The sequence below is a fragment of the Homarus americanus genome, unplaced genomic scaffold (genome assembly GCF_018991925.1).
Source record: "Homarus americanus isolate GMGI-L3 unplaced genomic scaffold, GMGI_Hamer_2.0 scaffold34360, whole genome shotgun sequence".
Lineage (NCBI taxonomy): Eukaryota > Metazoa > Arthropoda > Malacostraca > Decapoda > Nephropidae > Homarus > Homarus americanus.
The window spans coordinates 10,493,443-10,516,413 of NW_024739403.1; the positions used below are offsets into that span (position 1 = coordinate 10,493,443).

Consider the following 22,971-nt stretch of genomic DNA (forward strand, 5'->3'; position numbering starts at 1 on the left):
CGACACTTTACACAGAAACACGGGTAGTTTCAACAAAAACATTGTATATTACCATTCAAGTATTTATTGTCAATTAGGAGGGAATATTATTGTAATACAATAGTTTTTTAACTAAACCAGTCGAAAAGCGATTACGGTAACATCTTTTGAATGAAAGAAAGCGAAAGTCATTGTTTTTGTCACGATTTTATCCCACTTTCCACTGTAATACGTACGTTCAGCAAAAATATTACATTTCCGTGAATGCATTATATCAAGCACAGTATGAATAGAATACCATTGTAATATAACAATATTTTGAGTCCTACTCTTTCCATTTACAGAGTACTGTACAAGCCCATAATAATGGCTCCTAAAGTAGATAAACTTCGTTGTGTGAAGAGAAAGAAGAACACGTTGAAATTGAGTGACAAACTTGAAATAATTAAGAAACTAGAACGTGGTGTGAGCAATACTGTTCTAATGGAAACATATGACATTGGAAAGTCTACAATTTATGATATAAAAAAGGCAAAGAATAAAATTCTAGAATTCACAGCTTTTTCATTAATTCAATAAAAAAGACATTCAGTAATAAACAATAATGAATCTTTTGTACATAAGAGAAATGACGCTGTTTACACGATTATGCACGTCGTCTGCACGTTGGCGGGCCGTTCAAACCCGTCGAAATTCAAGTTTCCGCCGTCAAAATTTTTATTTATTTATTTTTGTGTGTGTTCCAATAAAATACGTTAAGAATTAAAAACTTGCGAAATTTGAGAAGCTACTATACGACATTTAACCCTTCAATATGTCTTCAAAGAGACCATGATGCAGAGAAAGTGGTGCTAGTGCTTCCAGGCTTAAGCACAAGTCACTATCTATCCAGGAAAAGGGTGAATTTCCATGTTCCGGCACCGGTCAGGTCCCGAGGTTGCCAGACTAGAGAGGTACAACCTGTATAAAACTGAAGAAAATAAGACCCTGATTGTAGCTGTAGTAAAATTAATGTAAAATATTAATATGGTTGTTTGAAGTACCTGTAATGTTATTTAATGTTAATAAATGGAACAATATAAGTAGCTAACCGTTAATGGTAAAAACAAAACTGAGACTGCGCGTATGTAAGTGCGCACATGTGAAAACATATCGTCATTACTCTACACAAGAATATGAAAGCAACACTTATTTACTGCTCATATATATTGAAGGGTTAAATGTTGTACTCTGTATAGACAGGCAGAGAGAGAGAGAGAGTGCAGCCGAACTGCCGGATGTAAACAAACCTTAATTTCCTGCGGCTTTGTTGTTGTTCTTTTACGGGGATTAGCCCACCCGGGCATAGGTCACTGACCCACATTGGGGCCTGCGGGGCAAAAATTTAATACTCCTGTAATATTGATAATAATTCAGAAAAGTAAAAAAAAAGAAAAAAAAAAGCTGCCTATCTACCTATTGGACAAACTAAAATCGTTCCGGACCACAGGAGTTTCTGGACCACAGAATGCCGGACTAGAGAGGTACAACCTGTACCTGCAATTTTGAAGAGTACTCTCCATTACCAGAATGAGGAATTCACCAAAGCAACTGTCGAATTACTAGACGTGTACACGGGCACAGATGTTGTGTCTCCCGGAAACATGCAAGGTAAAAGGGTTGTCGTGTGAATCTACGTTGAGCACGATACGCCCAGGTGGTTTGACAGATGTACTGATTCTGAATAGAACAGGCGTTCAATGGATATTAAAGAAAGGATGTTATTTGTGTGATTTTCTAGTATATCACAGCAATGTCGAAGTACAACCTACAAAATTCCCAATTGGTAGTACAGGCGACCCTTGTTAATTCGGACTAATAGGGGGAGGAAGGGTGTCTGTTTTAGCCGACTGTCCAAAATAACCGATTTAGGGGTTAATATTGCATTATATTTCAAAGTCATTGTTTTCGTCACGATTTTATCCCACTTTCCACTGTAATACGTACGTAATTTCAGCAAAAATATTACATTTCTGTGAATGCATTATATCAAGCACAGTATGAATAGTATACCATTGTAATATAACAGTATTTTAACCAAAAACTATTAAATAACGAATAACATCTCAAGAACATCGGAAGCTTAGGTAAAGTCTTTTGTTTCCGTCATGTATTTTATCCTATTTTACATTGAAATACATCACGTTTCAGCAAAACTACTATTTATTTCCAAGAATATATTCATTCAGGCACAGTTTAGGTAAAATATACATGTGATGTAACAGTTTTTTAACTGAAAACGATTCGAAAAACACGTACCCTCTAGCCCTGTTCAAGGAGAGGACTGGGAGAAGCTGTTTGGTGCTGCAGACGATGACAAGGAAAATGATTTAGATGGATTTTAATGAAAATATTCAGAAATATGGTATCGTAGTATTTATTCAAGTCAATTAGGATAGAATATTATTGTAATACAACAGTTTTTTAACTGAAAACCAATCGAAAAGCGATTACGGTAACATCTTTTGAACGAAAGAAAGTGAAATTCATTGTTTTCGTCACGATTTTATCCCACTTTCCACTGTAATACATACGTCATTTCAGCAAAAATATTACATTTCTATGAATGTATTATATCAAGCACAATATAAATAGAATATCATTGTAATATAACAGTATTTTAACCGAAAACTATTTTAAAAAAACGAGTAACTTCTCTTGAACATCAGAAGGTTAGGTAAAATCTTTTGTTTTCGTCATGTATTTTATCCTAATTTACATTAAAATACATCACGTTTCAGCAAAACTACTATTTATTTCCGAGAATATATTCATTCAGGCACAGTTAAGGTAAAATATACATGTGATGTAACAGTTTTTTAACTGAAAACGATTCGAAAAACACGTGTACCGTGTAGCTCAGGGGTGGGCAAGATACGGCCCGCGGGCCAAATGTGGCCCGCCAGTTTATTTCGGTGGCCCGCCACTGCATGTGGATAAAGATATACAGTATATAAAAAAAAAAAAAAAATTTAAATCTTAGAAAGGATCATTATTATGTGAGAGTTGGCCACCCTGTTGTGAATACTTCAAATATGGTTATCTATAAGGATTAGGATTTGGGATTAGGCAAATGGAGGTCAGTGAACCCTTACCCGAGAGACCCATAATTCTTGACCATTTGACCAGGACGGCCACGCCCATGCCTCAATATTGTTTCCCACGCTGACCTCACCGTCCAGCACCAATACTAGAAAAGCTCAGTCTCCTCTCTGCTTCTCACTTAAGAGGACATTAGTGTGGTTTTGCTGAATATGTACTTATGTGTTGTTGCCCCAACCCATAATTTTAATGTGGAAATGAGTGAATCTAAGAAGAGGAAAGTTGAAGCAGAGCATCGAACATTCAACAAGGAATGTACTTCTAAATATTTTTTTACCAACGTGGATGAAAAAGCAGTGTGTTTAATTTGCAGAGAAAGTGTGGCAATGCTAAAGAATTACAACTTAAAGCGCCACTTTGAGACCAAGCACTCCAGTAAATATGAAAAATTTTCTGATGAACAAAAGAAGAAGAAAGCTAACGAGATGGTTGTTCAATTACAACAACAGAAAAATATTTTCAGAAAACAATTTGCATCCAAGGATGATATTACAAAAGTGAGTTATGTGATTGATCACAAGATTGCCAAAAACAGCAAGCCATTCTCTGAAGGAGAATTTATAAAGGAATGTATGATTGATTCTGCCTCTATTTTATGTCCAGACAAGAAAAACCAGTTTGAGAATGTATGTTTGTCAAGGCGAACAATTGTAAGACGTGTTGAGAACATTGCTGAGAACATGTATCTGCAGTTTAAAGAGAAAGTAAGGACTTTTGAATACTATTCACTGGCACTTGATGAAAGTTGTGATGTCAGACACACAGCACAGTTGTTAATTTTCATTCGAGGCATCACCAAATATTTTGAGATCACAGAAGAAATGGTATCAATGCAGTCACTGAAAGGAACAACAACTGGAGAAGATTTATTGGAGGCAGTAAATAATTGTCTTTTAAAATTAGGAGTAGAATGGAACAAACTGGTAAATGTGACCACCGATGGAGGGCCAAATCTGACAGGTAAAAATGTTGGATTGCTAAAAAGAATTCAAGATCAAGTCAGAGAAACAAATGCAGAACAAAATATTGTCTTTTTGCACTGCATTATTCATCAAGAAGTCCTTTGTAAGAGTGTTTTAAATTTAAGCCATGTCGTTGACACAGTTGTGAAAGTGGTTAATTACATTCGAGCAAGAGGATTAAATCACAGGCAGTTTATAACCCTGCTTGAAGACTTGGAATCTGATCATACGGATGTTCTGTATCGCACAAATGTGAGGTGGCTTAGTTTGGGAAAAATCCTGAAAAGAGTTTGGGAATTGAAAGAAGAGATTGGCTTATTTTTGGACATGAAACAGAATGCTATAGATTTCCCACAGTTGAATGATGAGAAATGGCTCTCTGATTTTGCATTTGCTGTTGATATCATGGGTCATATGAATGACCTGAATTCAAAGCTACAAGGGAAGGGGGCTTTTGCACATGATTTGTACAGCAGTGTCAAAGCTTTCATGAAGAAATTACTTCTTTTGTCTCGTCAGATTACGAACAAACAATTTGCTCACTTTGCAACCTTACAACAGATTGAAGTTTGTGATCAAAATGTACAGAAGTACTCATTGCAGCTACTTGACTTGCATGCCGAATTTTCACGCAGATTCCATGATTTCAAATTAATTGAAAATGACCTGTTTTTGGTGTCTTCTCCCTTCTCATTTGATGTTGTCAAAGCCCCAGTTGACCTACAACTCGAGCTTATTGACATGCAATGTGATCCTTTGCTTTCTGAGCAGATGAAAACAGTGACTCTTCCCAAATTCTATGCCTCTCTTAATGACTGTGCATTTCCAAAACTAAAGGCTCATGCTCAAAGAATGCTTGTGCTGTTTGGATCTACATACATATGTGAGCAGACATTTTCGATAATGAAGCTGAATAAATCAAAACTTAGATCTGCAATGACTGATGATCACCATGAACAAGTACTTTTCATTGCAACAACGGAGGCAACACCTGACTTCAATGGTCTGGTCAGCAATCATCAGCGCTGTCATTCATCCCACTGATTAAGTTAAATATTCTTATCAAGATACTAAACAATTTCAGAATATAATATGACATATGAACATACTTTAAAATATTTTAATAAATTACATATTGGTACTTTGACTTGCTTTTTCCTTATTTTCAACCATTAAAACTTAATTATATTATCCTTAATTTATGAAGAAGCAACAATAAATATTAAACTGTATTAAATACATTTTTCAAGCAGTCTGCAGCAGTGACATCATAGATCAGCCGATCAGGAACATCTACAATTTGACAAGACTCCAGCCAACCACCACCTCCCTAGGGAAGCCAGACGAAGCAGGATAGCTGTGATCAGACCTGACCAACTCAACCCTACCACCACCTCCCTAGGGAAGAGTAAAGACAACGTCTCAAGAGACTAATTATTTCAACTTATAATATCGATTCTCTTCTGTTACGACAGTTACGTTAATGCACTTAAAATACCAAATTTACTGCACCATAACTCTATATTATTATTAGTAGTATTAATATTGGTATTTGTATTAACATTATTATCAATAATAAAAGATACAAGCTAAGAAGTGACGTATTTATTTCCCCAAAATATCTATATATGCTACTTAATATTTTACTTACATCCTATATATATAAATACAGGGCTTTATTTTGTGCAAATACAATGCATTTGCATCTATATTAAGTCTCTGGCCCGCAGCGTGTACCAAAATTCACGAAGTGGCCCGCCAGTCAAAATAATTGCCCACCCCTGGTGTAGCTGATACTCAACAGCTGGTGGTGCGTCATGTGTCGTTGTAAACAATAGGAGGTTGAAGTAGATTACCGGGTATTATATTAAGTGTGAAATATCAAAAAGGTTTATATTACCGGTATTTTTTGTATATCAACGAGAACTGTGATACTGTATATGATATGATAAGTTGGCCTGTGTTAAGAACTTCAACATAGACTACTGAAAACACGTTGTAAGGTAATTTAGCCTATTGCAAGTTGGTGAGCTTCATTTGCTGAAGGAACTGCACAACTTTTCATTACTAATTGGTACAAATTTTACGTTTCCATTGTTTACTGGCAGTAAATGGTAAATATTTTTCATGTCTGAAGCTAAAAGTTGCATCCCCCCCCCACACTAGTGGTGATGTTACATTTGACCAAAAAGACGCTGGTATTTTATCCCAGCAGTGGGTGGACCAGCATTTTAGCTTAAGGTCCGCGTAGGTAATATTCCTACAAATCTTTAAAAAAATAAATAAATAAATAAAAAGTTTGTTCAGATTTTGACCGAATTATCCGAAATCCGGATTAAAGGGGTCCGAATTAACGAGGGTCGACTGTATTGTTACACAATACCAACAGACTCGGCAGGAGAGGAAAGATCAAATAGCGCCACATGTTAAGGTGATCGATGATCCTCGGGGCAAGACACGCCTTTTAGAGTTGCGTGCTAACTATAGAAATATTGTAGCCTTGCCAGGGGAGAAGCTAGGTCAGACAGACTTAACATCCCATCATATAGCATTAAAGGAGGGAACAAATCCTATCTATGTACCAGCTTACAGACTACCTCATAGCCAGCGCGCTGTAGTTCAAGATATGGTGCAGGATATGTTGGATGAGAATGTCATTAAACATTCAAAGTCCCCCTTTAATAGCCCGTTATTCCTCGTCCCCAAAAGGGATGGTGGATGGCGCCGTTATAGATTTCAGACGCGTCAATGAACAAACGATCCCAGATAGGTACCCTATGCCTGTCTTGAGTGACATATTGCAATCCTTAGGTAAGGATAATGCAGTATTCAGCAACTTAGATTTGCTTAGCGGGTATTGGCAGATACCACTCGATGAGAAATCACGAGAGGTCACGGCGTTTAGCACGCCCCTGGGCCACTTTGAGTTCCCCCGGATGTCATTTGGTCTCAGAAATGCCCCACTAACATTTCAAAGAATGATCAACACCCTATTTGCCGGATTGATTGGTACCACAGTCTGCGCTTATTTGGATGATCTAATAGTAGTCAGTAAGGACGTTGATTCCCATCTGATTAAACTACGTGAAGTTTTGGAAAAACTTTCCACAGCAGGTCTTAAAATTAAGCTCTCCAAGTGTGAGTTTTTAAAATCCAGAATCCATTTCCTTGGTCATGTAGTTGACGGTGAGGGCATCCACACAGTAGATGATAAAGTCAACGCTGCATCTCAGTTCCCGCGTCCTACCTCAGTTGATCATGTGCGTAGTTTTCTTGGCTTATCTGCATATTATCGTTCTTTTATCAAGAACTATGCAACATTTGCATCGCCCCGAACAAGGTTGCTGAAGAAAGATGCAATGTTTATATGGGATGCTGAACACGAAAATAGTTTTGCGGCATTGAAGATAGCACTTACCAATGCCCCTGTTCTAGCATTCCCTGACTACACTCAACCTTTCACTCTCTGTACTGACGCTTCTGGTCTTGGAATCGGAGCCGTGCTCATGCAAGAGGATACGCGTAGAAAGTTTAGAGTGATAGCTTTTGCAAGTCGCAAGCTTATTGATGCTGAAACACGTTATTCGTTAACGCATTTAGAGACGTTAGCCATTGTGTGGGCACTTAAGAAAATAAAGACATTATCTTTGGATATAAGATAACTGCTTTTATGGATCATGCGGCAGTAACTGAGCTGTTCCATGGCAGAAACTTATCAGGCAGATTAGCACGCTGGTATCTGACAATTCAAGAGTTTGACCCCGAGTTTAGATATTTACCTGGGAGGGCGAATGTTGTCGCCAACGCTCTGTCAAGAAATATAGCACCAGTAATGCCTGTATCAACCTTCACTCTTTCACAACTGGAAGATGAGCAACGACGTGACCCATCAGTTTGAAATCAGTTTGAATTACGACATAACATACTCCATAGGTTGAAAAAGACGCCAGAGGATAATGTTTCTCAAATAGTCATACCTGACACGTTGTGTAAAGCAATTATAACATTGTTCCATGATGTCCCACAGGCAGGTCACCAGGGTCGTGACAAATGCTTAGCGGAATTACGAAAGAACTATTTCTGGAACACTATGAAGAAAGACATAAAATTACACATTGCTAAATGTTTGGCATGTGCTCAACATAAAGGTTCTACAGGATCACCGGCCACGATTCTACAATATCCTACACCAGACCGTCCGTTTGACACAGTCGCTATTGACTTGTTACAACTCCCGAAGAGTCATCAAGGATCAGCGTACGTCTTAGTGTGTGTGGATCATTTTTCCAGGTTCGTGGTCTTGGTCCAACTAAAAGTTAAAAAGGCCAATGCTGTGGCCTATGCATTAGTGATGAATCTTGTATGTCCATATACTACGCCTAAAGTTCTGCTCTCTGACAATGGGGCAGAGTTCAAGAATCAGCTAGTAGCGCAAATATGTGCGCAATATGGAATTAAATAAAGTTTTGTGACAGCTTATCATCCACAGGCTAATGGCCTTGTTGAGAGAACCAATCGCAAGATCCTGGAGATACTGCGCCCGATTGTCAGTGATTTGCAATACACATGGGAAGATTGGTTACCGCAGGTTGCAGCGTCTATCAATGGGTCGATTAAGAGCTCTACTGGCAAATCACCCTACTACATTGTCTATGGTACAGATAAACGTCTACCTTACGACATCCTTACAGATGCGCCGTACCCGGTTTATAATATGGATGATTTCGCGGCAAAACAAATTCGTGTCTTTACGGATATTCATACCCAAGTCCGATCACATTTAGTGGCGTCACGCACCGAAATGATGATCAAGCAACATAAACATGCTAAACCTGTCGTGTTAAACGTAGGGGACGCAGTTATGGTAAGAGAACCTGAAAGGAATTCCAAGCTTTCGGCTAAATTTTCAGGTCCATTCCGCATTATTGCCAAAGAAACAGGCAACAAATTTAAAATGTGGAAGCCTAATGCACAGATTGCAGATGTCATGCATGCAGATCGTCTTGAAAAGACCCATGAGAATTTATTGCCTACAGTTGATGATGATGTGATAGACACCTCTTTACAGACTGTACAGAAGCACAGTGTTCCCAATGACTATTGTATGAAAATTCGTTCTGCAAGTAGATGTTAAACTGTGTGTAATCTCTTACAGAATGGCTTGGAACATCGCCGTGTTGCTTCTACTGTGTTGCTGTACCGTTGTGTTGACAGACATGTCCACATCCATCCTCAAGCCTGGTGCGCTAGTTGCACCTCTTGGACGCGTTCCCATAGTTGAGGACGTGGTGAACATCAAGTATTAATTACATGGACTGCTCCAGCTTCCGCGTCAGATGGACAACGTCAACGCCCAACTACAATCAGCATTGGACATCCTTCATGGTCTCAGCGCAGCTACTAATGAATCGACGATAGTTTCACAAACTAGTGACCTTCTACACTTTCGTCTCCAGAACCTTCGCAAGCTACTCGTCGATGTTAGAGAGAAATTACCAGCGTCTGAAGTGGATCTTGCTAAAGAAGTGCATTCTCAGACATGACGAAAAAGGGGTCTATTTGTTTGGCACGGCAACGGCCGATGATGTAGCTAAATTGGGGGACTGAATGAACATTGTCGTTCAAGCTGTATCTCAGCAGAATCGTCTTGTTTCTCAAACCTTTCATGCGATTACTGCTTTAGAATCAAAGGTTAATGCGATAATATCGGAGTCTAACAAAGTATCGAGGATTATTAGTAGGTTAGAGAAATCAATCCCGAAGGGTAACTTTAGAGGGAGAAGCCCATATGTCAGCATCTATGTAAGCGCGCACCAGTGCGATGCCTTCGTCAGTCACTCACACCAACTTTTATCGAATGGACGTTGATCCACGTCTATTTTACATAAACGCCGTCCTCTTTCTCATTCACTCATAAATAGTGGAACTTAAGGTTGATATACACTCAGGAATTATAAATACAATACTTTTATAATAAAACAAGAAACTTCAATTGGGTTTCGTTACCAAAAGCCCAATTATATTATATGTGTTACCAACCTGGTTAACTGGGGAATTAACCAACGTAACATATAGGCGCATATGCTGTATAAGCAAAATCACTATTTTTCAAATTGCCGGTGCTCACTCAAATATGCATGAATCTTCAAAAAATTGCATGTGGGTATTTTTTATGTCAATACACAACATTAAAACTTTGAACAGCATTGTTGGACCATTTTTTTTATTTTTAGAGGGCAACGGTCACACCCTAACCTACAAGTGTTAAGTGTTTCTCCTTCAACTGATACATAACCATAAGAAAATTCTACTTGTAAATCATTTCTAAGGAATTTTAATGTTTAGAAGGCTTGCTTATTGTTCATCTTACCATGAAGTTTAAATGCTGATTATATTATTTCATGATACAAATTTTGTTGCAGACAAAAGTTTGATCAAATTTATTTCAAGTTCCTATGTCTTTGATTAGTTGAGATATTGGTAGGCTGTAGCAAATCAAGTGTTATAATTTATCAGTTTTACGCCAAGTTGCATGGATACAGTAGACCCTCGCCAACAGCGGATTTCCCATCCACTGATTCCAGGTATCCACTGTTTCTACTCTGTAATGTATACCATTCCACCAACTGTGTCACTGAATTTCAAGTACAGTGGTCCCTCGGTTAACGAACACAATTCGTTCCACAGAGTCGTTCGTTAACCAAAAATTTTGTTAATCGAATCCATTGTTTGAGGTGTGTATGTAGAAGGTTCCTGGTTGATGATGATGATGGGAATTAGAAGTGGGGGTGGAGGAGAAGGGAGAAGAGAAGAAAGTGAGGATGGAGGAGAAATCACCTTTCAGGGGACCCATGCTTGATGCAGTAATTTCAACAATAAAATTTTAAGTTCACTAGGTGTAATTCAAGATTATTTTATTTAAATCAACACTGCACTGCACTATATATTATCAATATGTTAACTAAATTTCAGAATGATCAATAATTTTAATGTAAAAATGCAAAAATATTCGAGACACCAACATAATCGATGTTCACTCCACTGTAAACAAAGCCCAACTGACGCCTGGTGGGTGAGTCAAGCGACTGATGGGCGCACAAAAAACTAATTCCCTGTACTGCATATATTATCAATATGTAAACTAAATTTTAAAATTACTAATAATTTTAATATAAAAAATGCAAAAATATTAAAGAGCACAACTTTATTAATATTTACTCCACTGGAAACGAATGTAAACATAGAACAGATTACTGATTTGGCAGACTAGCCCATCAGCTGATCAGCAGATGCTGACAACAAAACGTGTTTTTCGGAGGATTTCATTAATCGAAGTTTTGTTCGTTAACCGAATTGAAGATCCTTATGGGAGGTAATTCGTTAACCGAAATTTTGTTAATCGAAGAGTTCGTTAACCGAGGGACCACTGTATCCATGAATTAGTGTGGCGTCTTTATCCCTCTGAGGTCTAATGTATTCCTCCAGCAATGTGAGAAAAGAATAAGTATAATACTAAAAATAAAATTAAAGGAAAATACTTCATTGCCATTTGGTAATTCTTTCACTAAGGACTTGGGAGACAGGAGTGTGCTCCCCTTCTCACGAACATGAGTTAACTCCCTTGGACTTAAGATATTTTCATTCTCCATATTTCTTACCTTCTGATAATCTTTTTTTTTTTTTTTTGCACATTCTGTATGAACAATTTTTTTTTTTAAATTACATATACAGTACAGGAGATCCCCGGGTTACATATGTCTGACCTACGAACATCCGCCGATATGAACGAGGTCCTATTTAATTACTTTTATTTATTTTTTATACAAGGATTAGCCCATCCAGGCACATTAGACAACGCATTATTCTTCTAATACAGAAGAACGTCGATATAACATGAGATTCGTTCCAAGAGACGTTGCTTTAAACCGAATTCGCACTAAATCGTCGAGATGTGACAGTGACATGTTTGACAGTTGGCGCCGAAGGTTCTAGTGAAGTATTTATTTTATTTATGTCCTTTAGCTTGAGTTTATGTTTTTTGTTTCTAAAATGTCACAGAAGTAACCAGGGAGAATATATTTTACATTGCTGGAATTCTTATAAGATAGTGATTAATTTGAATATAAACATGCTCTAGTTCGCATGAGAGAAAAATTTTAGTAATCATTTAGTACATTATTTTGAGTACATGTACAATACAGCTTTAGTCCGGGCCCCGATTTAAGAGTAAGAGTGTATATGTGCGTATATATATACTGTAGTGATTTAAGGGATATTTAGGGGAATTTTAGGAGTGTTTCTGACTTAATGCATTTTTGGCTTTACTTTGCATGTACTTTTCTGTGAGCTGGAACCAATTACCCAATATCCCGTTGAAATAATGGATTCGGTTAACGAAGGACTCTGTGGAACGAATTGTGTTCGTTAACTGAGGGACCACTGTATTTGAAAGAATCCCTTGGGGTTTGACTTTGCCTCCCTTGCTACCTTCAGTTCATTATTCCTCTTTGCTTTTCTTATCTCGGTCTTAACCCTGCTACCTTATAATAATCTCGGAGGTAAACTTTACCACGATTTATTCTCCTACCTATAGCCTTCCTTTGTCCAGTAATATTATTTAAATAATTATTTATCCATTTAGGATTATTGTTGTTTGATCTGAGTTTCCTGTATGGTATGTTCTGCCTTTGTGGATAAAGTAAATCATTATTTAAATTGTTGTGGAACTCGTCAACCTCAGATCTCGTGATCAGTTCTTCCTCAACCATCATATTTTGTGAGGTTATCGTTGTCAGGTCTTCAGGTAAAGTGAGGTCGCTCTCTGTGGGTCATGTAATTCACCCCTAAACGTGATACCCCTTCTCTCAGCTGCCTTTTCAAACCATCAAAGTTTACCCTTCTGAAATCTGGGACTTCAATGGAATTTTCTTAGCAACTGCCATTAAATTCTAATTGGAATCTTATTTCTGTGATTGTTGTCAGCAAGTTCATTCCCTACCTCGACATTATGAATGAGGTTTTCTTTGTTTAACAAAACTATATCGAGTATATTATTACCCCGGGTGCGTTCGGTTATATGTTGACTTAGAAAACAGTCTTGAACTGTTTTAAGAAAATTCTCTGATTCTGGGTTACCCGTAAGGTTAATCCAATCTATTTGGCTAAAGCTGGACTATGTTTGGATGCCCTGCGCATTTCATCCCTAATAAAACGCTCCTTAACTCTATCAAGATTAGGAGGTCTATATATTTCTCCTGCTATTAACTTTTCCCTACCATTGATTAGTTCTATCCAAATTGTTTCTGTATTCCGTTCAGTTTCTATTTCCTAATTTATTTCACTCTTCAAATTATCCCCGACATAGATTGCTACTCCGCCTACTTTCTCAATCTGCTTATCGGTATGGAATAATTTGTAAAATGCAATTTGGTATTCGGCAGGTAACTTATGTGAGTTTAAGTTTATCCTGCTGTGCCTTCTCTTGGCAACACACGCTGGTAACTGGGTGCCCCCCAGGCCCAGTTGTGGGTCATTTGACCTGTGCCCAGATGGGCTAATTCCCATAAAAAAAAAAAAAAAATAGGCCCATTGGCATGTGGACACGTCCTAGCGTCTAACAACCACTGCCCCGCTGTCTTGCGGATTAACCTTGGTAGGTATATAAATATGGGAGCAAACCCCAAACAAAAAATCTGTGGTGGAACCCTGCATCGGGCAGACATGCTTACAGAGCTCCGACAAGACCCCAACGGCAGCATACGCTGAAGAGGTGACGAACATGGGAACCAACGACTACATCAGCGGATGAAGGCTATGCATGACAGACAGGCTAATAAGGTGAAACCCAATTAACTAGGCTATTGGCAGTCCATTGCAACTCTCCCTCTCCCACTGCAACACTTCCATCACTGGATCAGGAAAATGGAGAGCCAAGATGCGTGGTTGCAGTCTACGCTTCTGTCTCACCACAAAAATCAACTCACTCACAGCCATCATCCAGTTCATCATACGTCTCAATATCATCAAACACCTATCCTCCCAAAAGTACTATGGCGACGGGGACAGGCAGATGACTGCTGGGAATCTCTAGTCACAACTCTGCACATGGGCAACATGGATTAGATGGTCGTTTATCCACTAGGATCTAGGCAGCCGTGAAATCCAGCCCTGTCTATGCTACTGAGCAGCACTCTCGAGGACCCACCCTGCTCACCCTATATGGGAAGGGGGCTAGAAAAGGTGCCCTACATATAGCCTGCCTAAAGAACCAACCTGACTGGCCAACCACATCCAGTAAGGTCATCCTTATGTGTCGAAAACACAATCACAGATCCAAACAAAAACAAACTTAACCTTTTAAGGTCACTGCATGGAATGTCAGGACCTTTCTGGATACAGGCACAAATGAGCATCCTGAAAGTACCGTCTTTGTGGCAAAAGAGCTGGCTAGGTATAACATCAACATAGCAGCCATTAAGGAGTCCCAGCTCCCAGATGAGGGTCGACTCACAGAAGGGGGTCTGGCTATACGTACCTTCTTCTAAAGGGTAAACCTGATGTGGAGAAAAACCATATGTATGGAGTTGGTTTTGCCATCCGCCAATGCATCCTACATTGGCTAACTGAAATGCCTGTTGGGGTCAAAAAGTGCCTCATGACACTCCGAGTCCCACTAAATCACTCACGTCATGCCTTCTTCATCAGTGCATCAACCCCAACACTGGATGCAGAGGATGACATCAAGGAGGCCTTTTATGCCGACCTTGACAGAGTGCTACCCTCTATCCGCAGCAAAGATAAGGTTGTGCTCCTAGGTGACTTCAATGCCAGAGTTGGCAGAGATGCGGTCATTTGGCAGGGAATCATAGAGAGAAATGGACTAGGCAAGTGTAATCCCAATGGCCTACTCCTCCTCAGCAAGTGTGCGAAACACAACCTCTCTATCACCAATACCTTAAGGCAGGCCGACAAGTTCGAGGATTCTTGACAACACCCACGATCCAAACACTGGCATCTCATTGACTACATCATTGTCAGAGAAAGAGATCGCCAAAATGTTCTCATCAACCGAGCCAGGAGTGACTCGGACCACTGTGACACTGATCATCAGCTCGTCAGAACCAAGCTCTAACTTCACATCACCCCAAAACGGCAAAGGCAACAAGCCCCCAGAAAAGATTTTAACACCAAGCGTCTGGAGGCTCAAAAGGCAGCACATGCTTTCAGAGAGCAACTCGAACATGGGCTGATAAACAACCCAAATCCCACTGCCGAATGGGGTATTCTCGACACTGCTATGACAAAAACCTGCAGAGAGAACCCTCGGCAGATCGAAAGAATACACCAGGACTGGTTTGGTGAAAATTACCCAGAAATCAATGTACACATTGATGATAAACGTGCAGCTTTAACGGAGTAGCAGGAAAACCCTCGGCATCGGACCAATGCTGATACCTTCCAAAAGAAGAAAGCAGTGGCTCAGCTCGAACTTCGCAATCTAAAGAATGACTGGTTTAAAAATACAGTCATGCGCCGGTTAACGTCCGGCCGAACAACGTCCGATCGCATATACGTCCGTGCCCCCCCCCCCCAGTGCAAAGCTGGAGTGCACATATACTAATTTGATTATGGTACTAAAATTGTTATGTCTAGTGCAAATTATAGCATGTTTATATTCAAATTAATCAGTATCTTACAAGAATCCCAGCTATGTTAATTATATTCTCCTAGGTCATATCACTGGCATTTTAAAATGAGAGAAGCTTAGTAGGACTGTTATATAAACACACAGAGACCTTAGGCTCAAACTTATCACCTCAACCCCCCCCCCACCCCTCGCCTTCCCTCCCTCCCTAATCTGCTCAGCCGGGGTTTTATTTAGGCTTACAGTTTTTATCTTATATAATATCTCAGACTAAAGTTAGGAGATTATAATTTGCATTGCTGGAATCCTTGCAAGACAGCCAATAATTTGAATATAAACATCATATATTTTGCTCAAGAGATAAAAATTGTTGTACATTAGTGTACAGTACTATGGTACATTTTATAAAAAAGTTTTTCAACTGTACTTTTGGGGAGATTTACATAGATTTCTTCATTTATTTTCACCCATTTACATGCACACACCATACTAAAAGAAACGTAATAGAAATAAATGACCTTAGTGCAAAACAGGAGTGCACATGTACTAATTTGATTACGGTACTAAAATTGTTTTGTCTAGTGCAAATTATAGCATGTTTATATTCAAATTAATCAGTATGTTACAAGAATCCCAGCAATGTTAATTATATTCACCCAGGTCATTTCAATGGCTTTTTATAAGAGAGAAGCTTAGTCACCTAAGAACTGATAAATATACACGCGTTAGACCTGGGCCAACTGTCAAACGTACTACCTCCCCTCCCCCCATGCCCCCTCGCACCCTCTCTCTCCCCCATCTGCCCGGCGTTGCTGGAATCCTTGTAAAACAGTGAATAATTTTAATATAAACGTCATGTATTTTGCACAAGAGATAAAAATTAATCACCTGTATCACATTACAGTAGTGATTTAAGGGTAAAAGTGTATATGTACGTATATAGTATTCCACATACACGTAAGTATAAATAAGAAGTTTATGTGATGATCGGACAACGTCCATTTCGGTTAACGTCACATTTCCAAGAACGTATCTAGGACGTTAACCGGCGCATGACTGTATAGCATATGAAATGCAAAAATTTGCAGATAAGCGCAAGATGCACAAATTTTTAAATTCCACTAAAACATTTTATGGGTCAATCACTCATGGTGCAACCCCCCTCCGCTCATCCGACGGTAACTCCATAATTAACGACAAAGAAGGCATCCTTCAGCGCTGGAAAGAGCATTACCATTCACTGCTCAACCGAAACACTGATGTAGATGTCCTGACTACCCAGCAGGTCCCTCAGCATCCAGAGCTGACCCATCTCATTCATCTCCATTCTTTGATGAAGTAGTTATTGCCATCAAACAGAAGAAAAATAACAAAACCTCAGGGCCTGGTGGAGTCCCGGCTGAGGTGTAAAAAGCAGGAGGTCCTCTGCTTACCAGCTGTCTTCACTCTCTCCTACAGAATACAGTTTTACCCCGCCTAACGCGGTTTCACTTAACGCGTTTTCGCATATACGCGGTGCCTTGCCAAAGCTGAACTTTCACTTAACGCGGATTTTTTCCACATATACGCGGTGAGTGTCCGAGACGCTATTTTTAGATTTGCCCCACCCGCCACCCTGCCTGACTGCCTGTTTTAGCTCATAAAATTCATACAAATTACCAGGCCAGAATATAATTTACATTGCTGGAATTCTTATAATTTGGTGATCATTTTGAATATAAACATCATATATTTTGCTTTAAACTTACAATTTTTAGATAAAATTTTTCTCTAGGTAACTATGGTATCTTTTGTGCAAAATATATGACATTTATATTCAAAATATTCCTGGTCTTACAAGGAATCCAGCAATGTCAATTATATTATCCTAACTTTAGTTTGAGGTATTATTTATTAAAATTTAGTGGTTATCCCACACATCTCCTTGGGACGGTTGGTGGGGGGAGGGAGGGACCGACCGACCATCTGTTACCCTGTGAAGAATTATTTTTTTTTTTTATTAACTGAAGATATTTGTTTTAGCTCATAAAATTCATACAAATTACCCGGTCAGAATATAATTTACATTGCTGGAATTCTTATAATTTGGTGATCATTTTGAATATAAACATCATAGATTTTGCTTTAAACTTACAATTTTTAGATAAAAATTTTTCTCTAGGTAACTATGGTATCTTTTGTGCAAAATATATGACATTTATATTCAAAATATTCCTGGTCTTACAAGGAATCCAGCAATGTCAATTATATTATCCTAACTTTAATCTGAGGTATTATTTAATACTAAATGTTAAAAACTCTGGAAGGGAGGATTGGTGGGGGGTGGGGGGGAGGGTTGGGACTGACCGCGCGGTTGGAAGAGGGGGGGAGGCAAGGTGGGGTACTTTGATTGACAGATAGTGTCGTGAAGATTATTTTTTTTTTATTAACTGAAGATATTTGTTTTAGCTCATAAAATTCATACAAATTACCCGGTCAGAATATAATTTACATTGCTGGAATTCTTATAATTTGGTGATCATTTTGAATATAAACATCATATATTTTGCTTTAAACTTACAATTTTTAGATAAAATTTTTTCTCTAGGTAACTATGTTATCTTTTGTGCAAAATATATGACATTTATATTCAAAATATTCCTGGTCTTACAAGGAATCCAGCAATGTCAATTATATTTTCCTAACTTTAGTTTGAGGTTATCCCACACATCTCCTTGGGACGGTTGGTGGGGGGTGGGGGGGGGAGGGAGGGACCGACCGACCATCTGTTAGCCGGCTGTGTAGTGTGAGAGGGGGAGGGAGTTGAGTCCATTATTTGAATGGACATTAACTTGGCGACTGTATTTCTCTATTTCTCTTAAGTATTAATTGTGTGCATGTACCATCATAAAATTAAGATGTTATTTTTACTACAACATAGGTATGTGCCTTCAAAAAGTGGAGTTTGGGGGTCGGGCCGGTTTCTATTGGAATTAATCCCATATGTTCTGTTGTTCACTTAACGCGGATTTCACTTAACGCGGGACCCTCTGGGTTCAATTGACCGCGTTAAGTGGGGTACAACTGCATATGGGAAAAGGAGGAAATCCCCCAATATCTATAAGAGCAAGGAAGACCAGTCAGACTGTGGTAACTAATGTGGGATCTTGCTGCTGTCCGTAGCTGGCAAGATTATCGCCCAAGTCCTCCTAAACAGACTTCTTCCTGAGGCGGAAAACTTCCTCCCAGAATCTCAATGTGGCTTTAGAGTTTAGACCATCATGTGGCACCATTGACATGATCTTTGCTGCCCACCAGATGCAGAAAAGTACAGCGAATAGTGTCGTGGCCTGTACATGGCCTTCATTGACCAAACCAAAACCTTCGACTCGGTCAACAGGGAACCCTCTGGCGGACCCTCAGCTGTTTTGGTTGCTCACCTAAATTCATCCCATTGTGAGGCAGCTCCACGATGACATGAACAGCAGTGTTCTGCCATCCAAATGAGGGTAAAACAAGGATGTGTACCAGCAACAACTCTTTTTTTCCATTTTCTTAGCTGCCTTCCTTACTTGTGCCAGTGCCAAACTAGCCGGCAGGTGGTCATCCAGTACCTGATGAAGGGTCTTTTCAACATAAGAAGACTCCAAGCAGGAACAAAGGTGTCGGCAGCTTCCATTACTGAACTTCAGTATGTAAACTACCTCACCCGTGTTGCGCACACCAAACGCGACCTAGTTGCTCACACAGAACGCAACATACAGGAGAGCATGAACACCTATGCAGATGTGCATGCACACTTCGGCCTTGAGGTATATATACGTAAGACTCGGATTTTTTTTCAGCCTGCCCATCTCGACCACAATTCCACCACTTGGCTCCCACCTGTCCACCACAAAAGGACATCGATGAAGAGAATCAACATCGAATCAGATGTGCATCTCAAGTATCTGGCAGACTCCATACCCGTGTCTTCAGCTGTAGGGAGCTGAAATTAGATACAAAGTTGCACACTTATCGAGTAGTGGTCCTCCCCAGCCTGCTATATGGCAGCAAGACAAGGGTCACATCCAGGAGGCACCTCAAGGCACTTGAAAACTTTCACCAACGTAGTCTACGTTCCATCCTTCGAGTTCGCTGGCAAGACAAGAGAAGAAATGCCAGCGTTTTTGCTGACACCAACTGTAGGAGCATTGAGGCTCCCATTATCCATTAACAACTACAGTGGTTCCTCGGTTAACGAGTTACCTTCCATAAGATTCTTAACTTCGGTTAATGAGCAAGCCCTTGATTAAAGAGTTTCATACAAGCTGACCTCAACATGTTTTCGCTTGCACTTGGCGGTCAACCAGCTGCAGTATTAGTCCGCCAATACAGTAATCGGTTCTAGGGCTTAAATTCCTTACTATTTTAGTAAATATCAAGAATTTTATACTATTCAATAATTTTAAAAGTTTAATATTAAATTTTTTAGTAATTTTAACAATTATTGAACATAATTGAAGGTAAGGTAACTAGTTTCATGCGCACCATCCAGCCTGTCAACACACCAAACAGGCGTTAGTCTCTCTGTCTTTTCAGTGGAGGTAACACCTTACTTGAGACTCTATTCACCTAAATGCTTTTTTTCTGTTTCCAAGCAAATTATTGGTCATTTTGAAGTTTATTTTACATATTGACAATATATAGCGCAGTGCAGTGTTATTTTAAAGAAAATGTTCTTTTTATTTACAGCTAGTTTAACTTTGAAAAATACGTTTTGCCATTGTTTGAATCCAGCATAGGGCCTAAGAGATCAAGAAAAGCAATTTCAATCCAAACCAAGCAAGAAATTATAAAAAAAACATGAACAAGGCATTAGAACAAATGCGCTATGCAAAGAATATGGCATGTCGACATCAACTGTGTCGACAATTCTTGCACAGAAAGAAAAATTTAAAGAAGTGAAAGTGAGACAAATCTACCAGTGTTGAAAAGTAGATCCCTAATTGCAGAAACTGAGAAGTTACTTCTCATCTGGATTAGGGAAAAACAGATAAAAGGTGATTCAGTTTCTACTGAATTCATTTGTGAAAGAGGCAGGGAGATTTACGAACATTTAAAGACAGATCAACCTGGTTCTTCAGGCACAGAATTTGAAGATTTTAGGGCCAGCAAAGGCTGGTTCGAAAAATTTAAGAAAAGAAGTGACATTTTCAGTGTTGTTAGGCATGGTGAAGCTGCTAGTGCTGATAAGGAAGGGGCAGCAAAGTTTTTAGTGGAATTTCAAGAACTGGTGGATGAAGAAAATTATCTTCCACAGCAAGTGTTCAATGTGGGCGAAACTGGGCTGTTCTGGAAAAAGATGCCCAAAAGAACATTCATCACCAGAGATGAAGACTCTTTACCTGGGCATAAACCCATGAAAGACCGTCTCACTCTATTGCTTGGTGCCAATGCTTCAGGGGATTTCCGACTGAAGCCTATGCTCGTCTACCACTCTGAAAACCCCAGGGTGTTCAAGCAACAGAAAGTGGTAGGAGCAAAGCTTGGAGTTTATTGGAAGTCCAACCGTAAAGCATGGGTGACAAGACAGCTCTTTAATGAATGGGCTGTTGAGGTGTTTTGCCCTTCTGTCAAGAGCTACCTGACCACCAATAAACTCCCTTTAAACTTTAAAAGGCTCTTCTCCTCATGGATAATGCTCCTGGTCATGACCCTGAACTTGCCAGAACTTTGGAGTATCAATTTGACTTTGTGAAAGTGTTGTTTTTGCCTCCCAACACTACATCAATCATACAGCCAATGGACCAGAATGTGATTAGTAACTTCAAGAAGTTGTACATAAAGAAAATGTTTAGGTGGTATCATCAGGCAACTTCCACTGATCCTGAACTAACCTCTGAAACAGTTCTGGAAGACACAATTCAACATCCTGGAGGCTGTAAAATTGATTGTGTCATCATGGCAAGAAGTCTCCACTAGATCCCTCAATTCTTCATGGAAAGCACTGTGGCCATCAGTAGTCCATGATTTTGAGGGATTTCAGGATGACAGAGTTGGACCAGGAGATTGTGTCCATTGGTCAGCCATTGGACCGTGAAGTGGAAGAGGATGATGTCGAAGAGCTTGTGATGTCTCATGAGGAGGAGCTTACTCCTGATGACTTGAAGCAACTAGATGAGATGTTAGAGGCTGACAATGGTGAGGAGGAAATTGAAAGTGATGACCATATGTCAACTAAAGAGTTGAAAGATGTGATTTACTACTCGGAGAAGTTCAGGGAACTGGCTTCAAAGCACCCAGATGTGGAAAAAACTGAACTAACTTTGTGTCATGTTGAGGACTCAATGGTCTCCTTCTTTAAACAGAAGTTAATGGTGAGGAGAGATGCCCCACAGACTACAATTGACACTTTCTTCAGTAAAAGGCAGAGGGAACAAGATGCTAGCCCTCAGCCTTCCACTTCAAGGAGAGAGGATGTTCATGGTGGAGAATCTGTCAGTCCAAAGGTTCCTGACATTTTCATGGAAGGTGAGTCACCTTCCAAGAAGCAGTAAAATGCTTTTCTTCCACCTCCACTTCCTTCTCTTCTCCCTTCTCCTCCTCCACCTCCCACTTCAAATTCACATCAGCATCATCATCCAGGAGCCTTCTACATACACACCTCAAAGTAAGTGTAATTTCTAACATTTTTGTTGAATTTAGGCAATTTTCAGTGAGCTGGAACCAATTACCCAAAAGCCCATTGAAACAATGGTTTCGGTTAATGAGATTTTCAGTTAACGAGCAACCTGCTGGAACGGATTGTGTTCGTTAACTGAGGGACCACTGTATATAATATATATTACAGTATATATATTATAAATATTATATATATTATGTATATGTTTTTTATTCGGTTGCATGGACACACAATCCTACATACAGAATGTGCCCCAAAAAAAAACATCATTAAGATTATTTTCACTCCTAATTTCAAATAGATGAAATGACTTTCTTCTTATTTTTTTATATTCGGTTACATGCACAAACAATCCTACAAACAGTATGTGAAAAAAAAATTAATTAAGTCATAAACATAAAATGATTAAATATTGCTTCGTGCGTCAGCGGGAGGGGGAGGATTACTAAGGGAAGTCCCGAATTGGGTCGGTTGCTATAGTGAGGCTTCAGGGAGGCCACGTGTGGCTCAGCCAGTGTCTGCAAATGGCCGCAGGGTTTAACTTTCGGGAAGGGATTTCATGAACATGCCAGTGCCTTCACAACATCATGTTTAGATGAATT

General features: G+C 39.3%; 1 protein-coding gene across 1 annotated transcript in view; it reads right to left on the minus strand.

Annotated features, from left to right (window-relative positions):
- The window catches only part of LOC121874645 (ribosome production factor 2 homolog), a 109,703-nt gene that overhangs the window by 70,170 nt on the left and 16,562 nt on the right, over positions 1 to 22,971 (minus strand). The gene's annotated exons all lie outside the window — the stretch shown is intronic.